Here is a 13,401-nt window from a genome sequence, read left to right as displayed (position 1 = left end):
CAAACCTATTAATCACAGACTATGTACCTTTAGGATTAAAGGGAGATTTAATAATCTAAGCTTAATATTCGCACATGCATCAAAAGAAGAGCAAAATGAATATATTAAAAATAACTTTTACGAGGAGTTGGAAACCATTGTTACCGGGTATTCAAAGAACGATATTAAGATTCACCTCGGAGAATTTAATGATAAGGTAGCGTTCGAAGAACAAGACAGTTCTGCTGTTGGGAACTGTGGACTGCATGAGGAACGTAATGATAATGGATTGGCTTGTGTACTAGACACGGTATTTGGAACTATTACATTTCCCCATAAGAAGAGACACTTAGCAACTTGGAGGTTCCCAGATGGCACAACAAATAATCAAAGTGATCCCATATTGATTGCTGCAAGACATACTAATAATATGATGGAATGAGAACTTATAGGGATGAAAATTCTGGTCTGAATCATTATTTTGTCATTACGAGAACTGGCCAAAAATTGGTCGGTCAAAATACATAAAAATAAAGCAATAAGATACAATATAAGCAACCTAAAACAGGTAGAGACCAGGAAAGAATATGAGTACAAAATGTCAGGAGGTAAGGAAAGGAGCAACAAGTGAAGAAGAGTGGACCAACTTGGAAACAGTTCTTAAAACAGCATCAGAGGAAAGTAGTGGGAAAGTTGAAAGGGACTCTAGGAATGGATGGTTTGACCAGAGGTGTGAACAAGTGACAGTGGAGAAGAATAGGATATACCACAGTACGCTTCAAAGGAAATTTAGCAGCAAGGGACGAACACTGTAATGTGAGAAGGAAAGAAAAAGGGATCCATGTGAAGAAAAAGAAGCATTATTATGAAAAACAACTTAAATGGCTAGAAGAATGTGATACTAAAAATGACAGTAGGAAGTTCTACAAGCAAGTGAACAGAACGAGGGATGGCTTCCAGGCTAAACCACTGAGTTGCAGGAATAAAGACGGTGACATTCTCCCAGATAAAGCTGATATCCTGAATAGATGGGAGGTAAAGCTGTCCCTTTGCTTAATGGATTAAGCACTATGCCATGAGGGCGTATGGGGAGGGAATGTGTAGATCCATACAGCTATACATGGAAGGAGTTTTTTCAAAGTCTGTATGATATGACCGAAGATAAGTCGGAAATGTCCCACAGTGGACAGCACCATCTACTGATGAAGTTGAAGAAATACCATTACCTACCTTGCAGGAGATGAATTGTGTTTTTTTTTTTAAATGAAAGAAATAAAGGAGCTTCCGGACCAGCTGGACTGAATGCCGAACTTTAAAAAGTAGACGAAATGAGTCTTGTACACAGACTATGGAAGTTGATTGAAAAAAGTGGAAAGAGGAAACGTTTCCCAGTCAATAGGAAGAAACATTAATATGCCTTATCTACAAAAAAGGAGATTGACTGCTCTGTGAAAATTATTGTGTTATTTTGCTGAACGTGGCATATAAAGCATTCTCAGTTATACTATTTAAAAAACTACAGCCCATTATGGAGGCAATAAACGGAAATTATCAGCCTGGGATTGGGCCAGGAAAGTTCACTTCAGACCACTGGCGTTCAGTCAGAAAATTGAGTATGAGTATGAGGGGTGAGCCATAAAACTGAATCAGACAATTGCTGGAAAACATGAAAGAATATGGAGTTAACACGTACTGTATATTTGTAGATTTTAAAGCTGCATATGGCAGCATTGATTGGGTTGGGGTCTTCAAGGCTATGGAGGAATTCCATGTTCCTTGATAAGTCAGATATCTGGCGGAGCTTAGGCTTAAAAACTATAAGATGCAGAGTTAAAACTTTTAATAGAATAGCTGAATCCTTTGAGACTACGAAATGACTCAGACAAGATGTCTTGTCATACCTTTTGTTTAATCTAGCCCTAGAGAAGGTTATAAGAGAGACTAGTCTGTACACAAGAGGTACCTCACTCCATAAATCTCTACAAATTTTAGCATATGCTGATGATGATGATATTGGCAGATATGAAAGAACAGTCGAAGAAGCATATATAAAGCTCAAGAAAGAAGTGCAACAAACGGGGTTAACCACTGATCAAGAGAAAACTAAAGATATGGACTGATATGTTGGGATTTTGGACTTTATCCATCGTCCTGCTTTTTAAGATAACAAATAAAAACACGACGTTTCGGAAACTGGATCTGTTTCCGTCCTCAGGTGAAGGAAAGCACCTATTCAGTTGGGTCCCTTAGAAAGAGCTAGCCTCAATCACTGGACCAGGACGGAAACAGATCCAGTTTCCGAAACGTCGTGTTTTTATTTGTTATCTTAAAAAGCAGGACGATGGATAAAGTCCAAAATCCCAACATATCAGTGTGTTATACACCATCGTCAGAATCCTATAGTAACTAAAGATATGGAAGCTAGCAATAATAAAACTAAAGAGAAGCATATTATAATAAATAACATAAATATGGATAACGTAAATTAATTTCAAAATCTTGGATCCACAGACACCTATGATAAGAATACTGATGTGGAAATCATTCTTAGAATAACTAAGGGAAATAAACGCTGTTATGGGATGCAGAATTTACTGAGATCAAAACTTCTAAGAAAAAATACTAAATGTAAAATATATAAACCTTTATAAAACCTGGTGTACGAGCTGGACAGTCATAAAAGTAAATGAATACAAACTGAAAATTGTTGAAAGAAAAATTCTAAGGAAGATCTGTGGTCCAAGCTATGTAAATGGAGTATGGAGAATAAAATATGGTAATAATATAGAACCAAATATAATTCAATAAACAGACTAAAATGGCTAGGGCACAACAGAAGGATGGACGAAATTTTGCTCTGTAAAAAAAGTAACTTTTTCCCACCTAAAAGACAGTAGAAACAAAATGTAAGACCAAAATTAAGGTGGCTGGATGATGTACTGCAAGATCTTAAAATGTTACAAGTGACAGCTTGGTGGAGGAAGGCATAAGACAGGGACAGTTGAAAGGCTGTTATCAAGGAGGACAAAGCTGACAAAGGGCTGTATCTCCAGATAAGAGAGAAGAAGAATTATCAACAACATACCCTCTAAGCTTAACGCTGGGATGGATAAAGATGCCAAATTTGCAGAACTGGTCACCACTAAAAAGAGACCTAAAATATTCCATACAGCATATGATGTGCATTACATGTGTCAGCAAATTCATACGGCTGACGCGAAGTTATAGAGTATTATATAGAACAGTACTCACTCGTCCTGCATACTGCACCGTCAGCACCTGAAGTGGAACACACTGCTGATTTTCGGCTGATACGAGTGCAATGTATCACACTGATGAACACACTTCCAGTTAACGTAACAAAGTCGCAATACGCTGATGATGTGCATCTCTCGCAAAATTTTGGATCCATTTAATTTACCAATCTGAACACAATCTCTTCTAACCTATCCGACCTACCTAACCTGTCACTGAATTTGGCATTTGTTTAAGATTACTGATCAAACCATTATAACTTAAACTGCGCAGTTTTCCGCCTTATTTGATAGATACTACACCATGAATACGTCTATAAAAACGACTTCCGGTAGGACAAATATAATAACTACAAATGAGCGCTAGCGATACAGCACCATCAAACTGAAAAACAAGCAACTCATGTTAAACACCAGAACGAGAAACATTTTCTCACAAAAACAGAACATTCGTCCCTATGGAAACTTATTTCAATACGCGGATAAAACACATGTACCTCACAACTTCCATTTTACTCCTCACGTGTTTCAACTTGCGCAGTTAGAGGGCAGTGTCGCCAACATGATTTCCAGAAATTTCACTATATGGTATCTGAAAATCCGCTATCTTACAATCGCGTTTATTAAGTGCCCACTCAGAAATTTTTAATTTATACATTTCACTTTGTATATTAATAAATGTCAAAATTAGGATGTACCGTGAAAATGGAACAAGGGGTTTAAATATAGGTATATGATGGGATAACTTCAGGCTGTATTCAATGTGATAAGACTGAAAATGTTTGGCTCAGGCATAAACTAATCGGAATTGCCAGTTTTGAATTTCTATAATGGTAAGTTAAGAGCTCCTTTTTGAGTTGGTTTCCAAAACTAATATATTAGAATATTACAGAAATATGAATATAGACAGTTAACAGGCCGCGCCATAGCTCAAGCAGTTAGTCGCTGGCTTCCCACCGCGGCAACACGGGTTCGAGTCCGGGTCTGGTCAAGTGGGATTTGTGGTGGACAAAGTGACACTGCGGCAGGTTTTCTCTGAGTACTTCGGTTCCCTTGCCAATCTTCATTCCATCACATTCTCCATCATCATAATCACCCGGGGCAGGTACAACAGGCCAATAAGTGGCCGACTTGCCGAGTGGATCCAGCTGGACTCCACCCCACCCCCCTCACTATGCGACTTAAAAAACTTGACGGTTAACTAGTCACATAAGTAGAAGACAGAACTAAACGACTTATAAGAAATTTAACATGGGTTACAATAAATACAAATGTGTCAAAAAAAAAACAATATTCATTTTAAGAGTTCAGTCATTTTTTTCTTTTGACATAGTTGATAAAATTCTGAGCTTGAAATGTATCCATAGATGATGTATGTGTACATTTATGTATTTTTGTAGCGGGAGCAGGGAGGATGAAGGAATATAATGCATACAGTTATGGGCAAATAACATGTCTGAAATTACTGTAATAATTATCAGGCTTTAAATTAGGTACCATCAATACGTCCAGAACGGCTGTCGAGTTCAACAGCCTCTTATTTAATGAACATCGACGTTTCCTTATGGGTGAATGTGGCCGGCTCGTGCAAAAATGAGAGCTCCGAAGATAAAAACGTGTATGTGGGGATTCACTTGCACTGTCTTACACACCTTAACGGGTGATTTTACACCCAACTGATGCTCTCGTATGGTAAACCTATACAGCTATCACGGTGTCTTTTACATGAGCATAGAGTGACCAAAACATAAGAAGGAACAAAACAGAGAACTCAACTACGATTTTCAAATTAAGGAGGATAAGACGTGGGCGCTATGTAGCGCCCATGAGGAAGATATATGTGTAAATTATTCAGACAACCGAATTGGAAGACTCATAGTTAGGAGAATAATATTAAAATGGATCTTGAAGAACTGAGTATGACGATGTGGACTTGATTCATCTGCCTATGGATGGGTCCAAGGATGGGATCTTGTGAACACTGTAATAAACCTTCGGGATCCTAAAAAGCAATGTACACGTATATCTAGACTACACATTCAAACGCAATACGCTCTACAGAGTTAGAAGAGCCAAATCTTTAGATCTTAACAGAGTTAATGCATATATTCAAACTCTTCCCATAATGGAAGCAGACTGCCTCTTGGCATCGCATGCCGTGTCTATGTTAAAACTCCTAGAAGTTGCCAGAACGAATTTTTGCTTCCCACCCGGATGCGAAAATTCGTTCTGCGTAACTCCCAGAACGTTATTAAGTAGTGTAAAAAGGAACATGTAAATAAAAAAGAACAAGGAATCATAAAAATAAACTGAATGCAGTAAACAAGAACATATGATTTATTTTCTCATTAGTGTACAGTACTTGATGTTCTATTGTGCCGTCCAGTTGGAATGTTTGAACAGTATAAATACGAAATGTTGTACCAAGCAAAGCCTCTCCTCGAAATTTACAGGAGAAGTACAGTATTGTACACAAAGAAATACACCTTAATTCATTGGCCAAGTAATAGCTCGAACCTTACCTATACAAAATTATATTTACACCATAATCTATACCTATATAAAAATATCGATAGAGCACTACAATAAATTATAAAGTCTATAAACCAAATACAAAGATACTGACCATATATTTTATTTATAACAATATAACAACATGAAAAGTGGAAACACCCAAATTAATCCGATCGCTCTTATGTAAATGTTTTCATACAGTCAACACACTGTCGCTTCCGCACAGGTGATGACGTATTCTAGTCTTACGCACCCACTCCACCCCAAAAAAGTGCAAGGGTGATACAAAACATTGGTCCCTTTGATAATAAGATAACTGATGCACTCTTGTACATATGATAAAACACCACTGGCCTCAGGAATAAGTTCAGATAATGGGAAATGTCGTTTACAAAAATAATGTAGAAATTTACATTGCAAAAGGGATCTTACTGCAGAAAAGTTATTACTGACCTCCGCGTAAACAGGAGTCAGCGCTAAGAGAACCCTACATCACTTCACAGCCTCCCTCGTATGAGTTTGTTGTACAGAAGGTTAACTTTCGATTCTTTAATGCGGCAGAATTACAGAAAAAATCGCCGTCAATTAGAAAATAAACTTTCTGGACCAAAGAGGACGAATGAAAATACATTTCACATATGTGGTACACGCTATCTAAATCTGCTACATGGCATTTTGAAATGGTTTCATGTTAGTCTGAAAGGCATATAAATTTCAAAGAGGACATTCACACTCCGTTACAGACGCTGCTACCTGACATGAGCAGGTGACATGCTCTGCTTCACTATCAGGATCATTCAAGCAACATGTAGTACAGTATTTCCTCGGTTAATGCGTTTCAGTACGGCAACGGGGTCTCATTAAAAGCAGTTTTGCTAACAATAAGCCCCATTTCCGTCTGCCTCGCTGAAAACTTACCAGATGGTAATGCCCGCACGAAACCCTGGTTCTGCCAAGTAGCGAACACTTCTGTTAATTTCACAAGAGAAAATGATTGCGCAAAACACATTTTAGGCAAAGAGATATTGCGTTTAAGGATGAATTAGGCAAAGAGATACTGCGTTTAAGGATGACTTAGGCAAAGAGATACTGCGTTTAAGGATGACATCGCAGTAACCCAGGAACCACTGTACTGTGAAACCAACTTCATTATTATATAGAACAAGCCTGTCTGTTAGTTAGCAAAATAAAAACTTCAAAGACAACTTGCTTAAAATTGTTGGAGCTTCTTCCAACTACTGGCCACAACTGTTCACGGAACTATCGGCAGATGGCGCTAATAGCTGCCGCACATGCAACCGCGAACTTCTTTTTTCTTCACGAAGACAACATTCAGGCTTCACGTTGTTACTGGTCGTTTGGCACAGCCTTGAAGTACGAGGGTTAGTGGTTCATAAAAACAGATAACACTGCATTTAAATTATAACTGCTCTAAAACTGACGGACTGGTTCCAGTTCGTTGGAAATATAATCGCAGGTCATTACAATTATTTAAACATCATAATACTACGTAATATCCATGGATGACAAAATTACTTCTGCCTCCATGTAAGAGTTATAACATAGGCTGTTCTTTAGGAAATACACTACACATTGTGTTTTATGAAATCTTTGACTGCTAATAAAGATGTAAGTTTACTTGCAACAAATCATATACAGGAAATAGTCAATCCTTTTACTTCTCCGTTGTACTGGCCTAAATTCTGGAGTTAAGATGTTCCTTGCTCTGCCGTTTTCAGCGGTCTAAGTCATACTTCATAACGCATAACCTCCGCATGTCAGTCACGGCCATTAGCTTCAGTTAACAGGGAAACAGGAGATAAGCAGGGTGCAAGAACGCGCAAATAACTTTGGTGAAGCTATGAAAAAATGCTTTCACGTATGTCTGCTATGAAAGCACATGCAGTACGCTACTGGCTGAGTAAAAATCAGTTAGATGGCATGGCGATAGCATGAGTTTGGAGAAAAATTTCGATTATGCATAATTAATAGGTATTCATTGTACCGGAGATTTTATCAAAATAGGCATTTTAAGAAAATATTTTATAAGTTAAGGGTATGGATTTTATTTATCCTTATATATTTTTGAAATCTTTTTTCCTCTCCTGTCTGCTTTCGCGAGATACGTTTTAGATTGCGAAGAGACGTGGGCCTTACGATGAATAAGGATGGATTAAACTTGCATACAGCCGATCGAGGTGGCCGCTCGGTCTGAACCATGAACTGTCTTCGCTCGCTCGAACGCTGGGACAGTGGGTTCGAATCCCATTCAAGGCATGGATGTCTGTGTGCGTTTATTCTGTGTTTCTGTTGTCCTGAGTGTAAGCAGCGGCCCTGCGACGGGCTGATCCCCGTCCAAGGAGTCCTGCCGGCTGTTCATTTGATTAAGAAACTGAAAAAGCGGCCAGTGCCCAATAACGGGCTGTAGAGCCACTGACGAATGATTGAACAAATTAAACTAGTACACGGCATGATAATAATTGTATGGTGCCATTTATCAAGTTTCACGTCCCACGACTCAGAACATACGTTCAATCATTCCCTTGAGCAAAGTGGCCCATAAAACGAAACAAAATATACCAAATTCAGAATGAGTTGATAAAATTTACTGTTGGTGTGCCATGCCTAATTAAATCGAAATTGGTCGCGTAGTCTGAGTGGTGTCAGTGTTACTAGCGGGCAGACATGGCAACACAAAAAGAAATATTTCTCGAGTTTATTTTTTCGGAAATACCCAAAAATAAGTGCATTTATAAAGTTTTAGAAACAGCAAAGTTAGGTTAGCTGGTAGAGAAAGCGCACTTTTGACTGTTTGGACAGTGCTCGACCCCAGTAGTTCAGAGGTACGTTAGGCCTGTTACCAACTGGATCCAGAGGCTTTCTGCCTCAGTCAGGACGAGTGACTCTGACAGCTGCCAGTGCCTCAAATGTTCACCCTTATGTGTTCCTTATAAACCTGTTTGATACAACTCCTGAGGAAGCGTTTCCGATAAACGTCATCAAACAAGCTTCACTTGGGTCCTCCAAAAACGACAACGCTTCTGAACTAAAGAAAGGGGAAACTCCGCTGCCTGATCATGGGCCATCAACTGCTCCACTGGTTTCCAAGAGAAAATAAAACTGAAATTGTAACAGTTTATTTATGTTATTAGACCTATCCCAAACTCAATTCTGGTTCAGACAGAAAGCATAAGTAAAATCTGCACATCAACGTAACGTGAAATACACTGCTACACGTGTTTCAGTAAACACTGAATAATGACAGCATGATTCGGACAAAATATATAGCCATAAACAAATTAAATATGTTATTATGTTATGTACAAGGCATGTACTGCCTTCACTCGCTCGGAAGCCGGGATCGTGGGTTTGAATCCCACAAAAGGCATGGGTGTTTGGTGTGTGTATGCGTTTACTCTGTGTTTGCATTGTCTTGTGTTTGGGTATGCCTTGCGACGAGCTGATCACCCGTCCAAGGAGTCCTACCGTCTGTAAAATGATGAAACTGAAAAATCAGTCCTATACTTCAAAGTGGGAGCAAAAGGACATATATATATATAATCTTACATCAACGATTCTCATTTATTCCATGCTGTTCATTGGCTAGCCCTGTTTTACTTTCAAATTTAGGTCATCTGTTCTATTCTTTCCACAATATCAAAGGAAATGGGAAAGGAGAAAATTACAATGAAGCTGTAAGCCTATGTCTGAAGCAATGTTCTCGGTACACAGGGCAAAGATCATCCTATTTCCAGGTAGGATGGGACCGGACCTACCGTTAGCATCGGGGGTAACATAACTCTTCTGCAAGCGGGATCCCAACAGCGCGTGTCCGCCATTACCTTGTGAATAAGATATTTGGACGGATACAGAACTATGATAAGGAATGGCAAACCATACAACACAGCCGTGTTAACAAATACTCAAGTCTCTCGCCCACATTTACGTGAAGGCAAAATACTCTTGTGTACAAAGTCCAAAAATATATATATATATAATTACTGTACAAGTTCTTGTTCAAGGCAGACTAATCCCTTATATACAAGTCCTCTTCCTATTGCTATGTACATGTTGAATAAATTAACTTGTTGTTTGAACAGGGACCTCATAGTGGAGCTCCGCTGTTGACATGTGGAGGACGAAAGTCATATCGAGCGAGTACAATCGGGGGTGAAGTAGCACAGGTTCGAACTTCAGACCTTAGAGTGCAAGTGCCTGCTTAGGGCGAAAAGTTCTGTACCAGGAGAGTACTATACTGGGCACTGTACACTTTTCGACATGCATCTGCCGACTTGATGCTTCCCGAATTGCCTACTCCACCCTGATTGGCTATCATTATGATGACAGGCTTATGATTACATTTACATCTATATCTGGTAAAGCATCTGCGACAATTGGAACAAGATACGCCACTGAACACCAGGACATCCAACTGCCGCCAGTGATTTAGCCTACTAGACTACGATTCAAAAGGTCCCAGGTTTGATTGAAACCGTGTAACTCTGTGTATATCAAACATACATCAGACAAGGAACAATGCCAAACATAATACTATACCTTGGCGTCACTATGTGTGCGCGAAATTTCTTTATTTATTCCGTCACCAGAATAGGAACCATGGAAACAACATACATCCGTCGTTTCTTACAACATGTTTCGGCGCCTTACGCGATCATCAGGTATTTCACTTTTTACATTTACCTGTGGTCGTCTGCTAGTATTCCAACACTGGTCCGTGTTTAAATAGTGGAATATTGTTTTTTTGGTAAACACCGCATACAGGACACAATACTTCTCCCAAATACAAGGAATACAAACAGGTAGAAATCGCAATCACATATCTACAAGCAAAAAAGAAAACACACACATCAATACAAGACCACGAAGAACCTTAACAAATATATCGGTAGAAGAGACACAACTACTACATCCAGACAAAACTTAAGAAAAACTTTTATATATGTTCAATTTTAATTTTAATGATTTAACTTATTAAAAATTAATATTTAATCTTAGAGGTGAACATCCTTTTTATATATACACTTGGTCGTCGACTTACGACCTACTTCCGTTCTGACTGACAGCTCGTAAGTCGATCTGGTCGTATGTCGGCCATATATTTACTAACAGTATTTTTTAACCTTTCTAATCTTTTTATCATCTTTATAATTTATTTTTAAAACCTTTTACATTTTAATCATCTTTTATTTTTCATTTTAAATACATTAATGTTGCCGGCGTGTGTGGAAGGCCTGTGTTGCCGGATGCTCCCATTGCTACCGCACGCGCAGCTGCCTGGCGGTGTCCTCAGGACTCAGTAGCACTCCTGATTTTATTATTAATTTATTTATTTATCTTTTTTTTGTGGTCGTAAGTCGACGACCAAGTGTGTAATGGCGTATCACCAATAAACGTATTCCAACATGCAAACAAACACTGGCCAATGTAGGAATTGTAGCAGACGAATACAGGTTAATATCAGAAGTCAGTTACCTGATAATGGCTTAATAAGCGGGAACGTGTAAGCAAATGTAAGGTGTGTCCATACTTCCTATTGTGACGACGGAATGAAATAAAGTTAAAAATCCGTAACCGTCCGAACAGACAGTAGAATTGGGTGCAATTACACACTGGCACGAGGACATAAATTGTGCGAGGGAAGTTCAAAATGCATGGTGTGTACCACTGGTAACATGGACAGCGGCAAACAACTGTCTCTACAGGAGACCACTTGGCACATCTGCTAAGACAATTTATAAAGCTGTCAAGGTACACGTCTAATGTTTCCGCAAATGCAAAAATGGCTGATTCGTCATGACATGATTATGTTGGCAAATTACCGATAGCACAAAAGAAGCCATGGATGCATTCACGGACATAATATTATGGGTACCGGCACTGAGTTGCAAATAACATTTTAATGTGGATATTCAAAAATGCAGAAGACACACAAATTTAATCCTTAATCTGCAAACTGAGAATAATGTGTTTACTTCCCCTTTATATAAGGTTATTAAATGGGAACCCATTACCTTCAGTCACTGCCCGTGTAAACACTGGACAGTTAGGTGAGTAGAAAGATTGATTGCCATTACAATGCCATATTTCCTTTTGCTTTCTTGTTACGGCAGCGACTGGAATTGAGCAGACTGTTATAATTCGGCAACTACTCTAACAGGGTACAGGATCTGTTGCTGCTAATGAAACAAAATGAAGTGTCAATATACACGTACGAACACACCTCTCCAAGATCGTGTGTATCAGACTACAACCAACAGGGCAGAGTTTCTGCTTCTTTAATTGGTTTTGACGTAATATGCCTACTGAGGAATTGTGAAGTGACAGAAAGTTCTATCATGTAACGCCCTCCACATCACAGATGCGATCCTCCAATGTATGGCCAAACCAAATTGGAGACCAGTTAGGTATAATGCATCTGGCTTCCACATAAATCGTGATAAGATTTTGACTCCTGGAATGTCTAAAAAACACAGAGTAAATAACTTCAAATAATCTCGGAGTTGACACGAAATTGTGGCCGGCATCGCAACTAACAGCGTCTTCAGAATATAAAACACATTCTTGAGATGATCATTCGGTTGCAATAGACGTTCTTGCTATCAGATGGATACTCACAGACATTTGTTCTCACAACGACAAAATATTTTGAAAGTACCTACTATAATTTTCATGAGCACAGAAGAGAAATGACACAGAATATCTTCTGTACTTATTTTGCATTTTCTTAAACTTTTCCAATGTCTGTTCGAAAGGAAATTTTGTGGGTTAGAAGAACAAGACTATTCCTATTAGCGTTCTTCATACCTCAAATGTCATAACATGCCAAACCAGGAGACATGTCAGACTGACTGCAGGTGCACTTTTGGTGAACGTACACTGACGACCTATACTGACACCTAATGGGAACAGACCGGGATAACACTCACTTGAAAGCTTAAATGAAAAGGTTACATTTGTCTCCGAAAAGATCGACTGGTGAACTTTATACAACTCAGTGAGTTATGTCATGTTATGCATATTTTCTTCGTATTTTAAGAAATCAGAACAGAATTTTGAAGATAAAAATGCAATATACGCTTCTTTATAATTTTTCATTTACAAACCCCAATGAAACTGAGCAACAATAAAATACTTGACAGACGCAATATATATTACGGATCACACAGATGTATTCGTACATGATATAATGGGGTATTAATGATATTCATAATAACAGTGGACTGAATTCATCTGATTCATGTATGGATCAGTGGCGGGCTCCCGTAAACATGGTAATGAACCTTTAGCCTCAGTAAAGGGCTCCGAAAGTCTTGATCAGTTGGGTCAATATTATATTCTCGAGAAGGAATCTGTTCCATGGTGAAATAAATATTGAGAACTCAGGTCTATACATGTGCAATTACGACTGTTAACAGCTACGGTACCATGTGACTCCTTATTTTAAACTTAGATCTTACAGCCATGAAATCAAGGGTTCATATCCTCTCTGAAAAAAAAAAAACAGTATGCAAGTTAAAAGCATAACTAGTGTGTAATAAAATGCGGCTCTCAACAACTGCACTTCAGAAACACACCAAAAATACACTATTAATTCCGCCAAGGATTATTTGTAACAGAAATTACTGTCGCTATA

The sequence above is a fragment of the Cryptotermes secundus genome, unplaced genomic scaffold (assembly GCF_002891405.2).
Source record: "Cryptotermes secundus unplaced genomic scaffold, Csec_1.0 scaffold468, whole genome shotgun sequence".
In the NCBI taxonomy this organism is placed as follows: domain Eukaryota; kingdom Metazoa; phylum Arthropoda; class Insecta; order Blattodea; family Kalotermitidae; genus Cryptotermes; species Cryptotermes secundus.
The sequence above is the reverse complement of the archived record's forward strand: the minus strand, read 5'-3'. Positions refer to the sequence as shown.